Source organism: Colobus angolensis, unplaced genomic scaffold (genome assembly GCF_000951035.1).
Source record: "Colobus angolensis palliatus isolate OR3802 unplaced genomic scaffold, Cang.pa_1.0 Scaffold106, whole genome shotgun sequence".
Taxonomy (NCBI): Eukaryota; Metazoa; Chordata; class Mammalia; order Primates; family Cercopithecidae; genus Colobus; species Colobus angolensis.
Window position 1 is genome coordinate 3,837,296 of NW_012111586.1, and position 5,162 is coordinate 3,842,457.

A 5,162-nucleotide genomic window follows, 5' to 3' on the forward strand; every position below is an offset into this window, starting at 1 on the left:
TGAGGCAGGAGAATGGCGTGAACTCGGGAGGCGGAGCTTGCAGTGAGCTGAGATCCGGCCACTGCACTCCAGCCCGGGCGACAGACCGAGACTCCGTCGCAAAAAAAAAAAAAAAAAAAGAGAATGACACTGACGATAAGAAAGGTAAACAATTTGTTCAAGGTTATTCAGCTGGTAAATGAAACTGCCTTTCCACTATCCCAAAATGCCTCCAAAAAGAACAAGCAAGCAGATAAGAGAAACAATGATCCAATCAGAATGAAGATTTTTTTCTTGCATTGATAAAAATCTAAAGATAGTTGCTTGTGTCAGGTTAACTCTCAAAGATGATTTGTGGCTTCCCCTGAGTTGTAGAGTCACCAGATGTCCTGTCTTTAAAACAACGTCAATTCAGAGCACAGAAACACTCGGGTTTCTGCTACAGTAGTACAAAAGATTTACTCTGTTACATAAAACAGAGTATCTACATCTCTGCCAATTTTATTTCAACTTAATTTTCAGTAACTTAAATGCTATGGGATAGTTAGACTACCCCCTGGAAAAATCATTATGTCCCACACCAGTTTTTATTAGATGATTATATATGTAAAAGTCCATTAAAGTGAATTGTATACCCAGTTTTCTTGTTGTTTTAAAAATGTTCTCTCCTTTTCCTCTAAATTCCGAACCAACCCTAGCTTGCTCCACTTCAAATGCTTATCTTCTTCTACTGGACTAAAAATCCTAAAATCACTGGGCTCGAACTTTCTCCCGCCTCCTCTGCTATTTGCCCCTCCAGTTCAAAGGAACTTCCTCCTCCCTTTCTGGCATTATTTGTTCTCTTTCCTTTTGGGTTTATCAAATTATGCTAACCTACCTTACTGAAATTAGGAAAAAAAGGCCAGACTTCTTATTTTCAATCTTATATACCACGTTCTTATCGCCAAACTTCTAAGTCAGTACATGCTATCTTTCACTCGCTCATTAATTGCTTACTGCTTAGTTCCCTGCAATACTCACCTCTATCCCCAATTTTAGCAAAACTCTTTCATAAATAACCAAAACTTTCATCCTTATATTACAAAGGCCAGCTCTAAAAAACCTGTCTTCTTTGGGAAATGTGATACTGCTCATTACGAATATTTTCTGAACCTGTCCCTTTTTCCCTACTTGATTTCCTAATGCTTCACTCTCTCAGTTCTCTCTTTACCTCTTGAATTCCCTTCTTTTCAATGGATGTAAGAATACTAGCATTCTGGCCGGGCGTGGTGGCTCAAGCCTGTAATCCCAGCACTTTGGGAGGCCGAGATGGGCAGATAACGAGGTCAGGATATCGAGACCATCCCAGCTAACACAGTGAAACCCCATCTCTACTAAAAAATACAAAAAACTAGCTGGGTGAGGTGGCGGGCACCTGTAGTCCCAGCTACTTAGGAGGCTGAGGCAGGAGAATAGCGTGAACCCGGGAGACGGAGCTTGCAGTGAGTCGAGATCCGGCCACTGCACTCCAGCCTGGGCGACAGAGTGAGACTCTGTCTCAAAAAAAAAAAAAAGACTACTAGCATTCTAGCCTCAGTACTCTTCTTCTGTAATCTGTTGAACTAGGTGAACTTCATTAGAAAAAGCAATTACTTATAACTGTTTCAGTTAAAAATGTTAAAATTGTGTAGATAATAAGTAAAATTGCATCTCTACCTACTTTAACTTCTCTCCTGTTCTTTTTATACAGGCTTCCAGGAAGTTTTACTTCCCCATCCACTTCCACATACCAGCCATACTGAACCAGTATGGTTCCTTTACTCCAAACACACCATATTCTGCATCCAGTTTCGGGGTAACAGGTTCCCTCTGCCGAGAATGCCCTACCTACTTGCTTTCTAACGAACTACTGTACTGTTTTTAAACGTCCACTTACTAATTAGGATGTTTCAAAAATTATATTCCAAGTCCTTGCTCCAATTTACTGTCGAGAAAAGTTTAGCAAAATCTAATAACTTGCTTAAGATCACAATCCTAAAAAGTGTCACAAAGATTTCAACTTAGTTAAGTTTGAGTAAAAAGACTAAATTCTCAACTTCCTCTTCTATTCTTCATCCTTCAAGAGAGGAGACATTCTGGAACAGTAGAAAGAGCCTGGGTTTTGAAGTCAGACCTGTGTTAAAAGTCTGACTCTATCACTTATTAGCTATGTAACCCCACAGTATGTCATTCTCTATATCCCAGGATTAAAGGAGTAAATGCTTTAACATGTGTAAAAAGCCTAACCAAGCAACATAGTAAGATGTCAACAAATGGCAGTTCTCTTTCCTTTATCACGTATTTGAACCCCAGTTATCCATAAAGATGACTTTGATGACCCTCCCCAGGCAGAGAAGAACAATTTTTTTTTTTTTGAGACGGAATCTCGGTCTGTCGCCCAGGCTGGAGTACAATGGCACCATCTCGGCTCACTGCAAGCTCCACCTCCTGGGTTCACGCCATTCTCCTGCCTCAGCCTCCTGAGTAGCTGGGACTACAGGAGGCACCACCACGCCTGGCTAATTTTTTGTATTTTTAGTAGAGAGGAGGTTTCACCATGTTAGCCAGGATGGTTAGCCAGGATGGTCTCTATCTCCTGACCTTGTGATCCGCCCGCCTCAGCCTCCCAAATTGCTGGGATTTCAGGTGTGAGCTACCGCACCCAGTCAATTTTTTTTTTTGTATCTGTTTCTTCACTAGACAGTAAACTCTTTGGGATTACAGGCCAAGTATTATTTTGTGCCTCTAGTGACACAGTGTTTACTACTCAGATACACTCAGTAATTATTGCTAATGTTTAGATAAAATGAATGGATAAATGAACATCTGCTTATTAGTTATCTTACCTCTTCCTCCCTCTAATATCTCATATCCTAGGTACCCAGAACCACAATCACATTTCCTGAAACCTGATCTTCCATCGTTACCCTAATTTCCCAGGGAAGAATGTCTTGTTTTCTTTTGCTGCCTAATTTGCCTCCCACTATCTGCCATTACCACCTCCCTTCTCTGCCAACTGTCACCATCCTCTTCAAGCTTCAAGAGCAGCAGCCTTTATATTAGTTTTCCAATCTTCATTCTACTCCTGACTCACACAGGGCTAAAGTGATCTTAAGTTTTGTGTCATAATTTTTTTAACCTTCTGATTTATGAGACCCTTGAGGACACAATGACATTTTCTTACTCATTTTTATATTTTCTGTAGTCCTGCAGAATGCTTGCAGACATCTTAAAGTAACACTCAAGAAAGTCTTTACAAACCCTCAAGAAATGGGACAAACATAAGGTGTGCTGGCGGGTTGGTAACAATAGCTACCATTTATTGGCACTTATTATATGCCAGTTTTAGTTATTTCATTAAATTTTCTCATTTACTCCTCACAAAAAAAAAGGTGAGTATTACTATGTCTATTTTATAGAAGAAGAAACTGAGACTGGGAAGTGAAGAAACTTGCACAAGGTGGTAAGATGAAGAAGGTGCAAGGTGGAATCTGTCTGTTCCATAGCCTGGCAGTTAACTTCCGTGCTCGGCTGTTTCTTTCTTTGTAATAGTTGCTCTCTTCACTTGAATTCACATTCTTTTCCTTCTACATCAGAGGAAAATAAACCCTACGTATCCTAAACCCTTTTCAAAGATAACTGTACTTGTCAATTAGTTTTATTCCCACATATTTCTTCTTGGCCCATGATGCTTTAATCATCTCTTCTCTTCCAAGTACAGTTCAAGTTGCTTCCAGTGGCTTCTTCCAACAGACTTCCTCATCCATTCACTTATCATTTCCACCACCTATATTCTACCTAGTTCCTTTTACTGTCAAGGTTAAAAGGTGCCACTACCTCCACATATTTCCAAAAGCCCTACTTTATTCCCTAAAAACATCAACTCAAAAGTCTCCTAAAATAATCACTAAGGCTTTTTTTTCAGTTATTTTCCTCAACTTGTTACCCCTGTTGCTATTACAAACTCACCCACTTGTATTTCTGTGATAGTTTACCATTTTTTTCTGAACTATTTTCTCAGTACTATCCCATTCTTTATTCCTCTTCTCCTATCATCTTCTCTTCTATCGTCTTCTCTTGTATATCTAAATCTACCTTGAAAACTCCAATCATTATCACTAGAATAATAATTCCCAGTGAATTTATTCAGAGGCAGGGCACAGTGGCTCACGCCTGTAATCCTAGCACTTTGTGAGGTCAAGGCGGGAGGATGGCTTGAGCCCAGAAGTTCAAGACCAGCCTGGGCAATATAGTGAGACCCCAATCACTATTATAGATAGACAGATAGATAGATAGATAGATAGACAGACAGACAGACAGACAGACAGATAGAAAAAATTATTCAGAGAGGATGGCATACACCAGAATAATTGCTTCCCAGGTAAGAGAAAAAAGAGGCAATAAGATGCAAAAGATGGATTAGAGTTTTTCTATGAGCAACTTCACAGGCCTCTGCTTAGTCTACACACTGACTATAGGACTAGCAAACTATGACCCATGGGCCAAATCTTGCCCGAGGCATTTCTGTATGATTCATGAGCTCATATTTATTTTTACATTTTTAAAGAGTTGGAAAAAAAAAAAAGCAATGTGTAACAAAAATCATGTATATTAAGCAAAGCCTAAAATATTTATCTGGCCCTTCACAGAAAAAAATTATCAATCCCTGCCATAAATGGTTTGGAGCCACTGAAGGGATTCAGGAAGGAATGTGATATATTCAATTGTTTTGGGATGATCATTCTGGCAGTTCTGCAGGACATACATAGAGACATGAGAAAATAGAAAGGTATACTACAACAGTAAATGTGAGAACACAAAGTCCTGAACAAGGATAGCATAGAGAGAATAACAGGGACTTTGTAATTCCTTGGCTGAGGAGAATGACTAAGGAGGAAGAGAAGAGAAGCAGCCAAGGTAGTCAAGCTGAGTGATCAGATGGATGTTGTTGCTATTACAGAAAACCAGAGGGGCCAGGTGTGTGGCTCACACCTATAATCTCAACGCTCTGGGAGGCTGAGGCAGGAGGATTGCTTGAGGTCAGGAGTTAAGAGACCAGCCTGGGCAACAAAATGAGATTCTGTCTCTACAAAAAATAATTGAAAAAAAAAAAAAAAGGCCGGGCGCGGTGGCTCAAGCCTGTAATCCCAGCACTTTGGGAGGCC

At 40.0% G+C, this 5,162-nt stretch overlaps 1 protein-coding gene across 1 annotated transcript in view; it reads right to left on the bottom strand.

Annotated features, from left to right (window-relative positions):
* GPBP1L1 (GC-rich promoter binding protein 1-like 1) overlaps positions 1-5,162 on the bottom strand; it is a 67,152-nt gene that overhangs the window by 9,572 nt on the left and 52,418 nt on the right. The gene's annotated exons all lie outside the window — the stretch shown is intronic.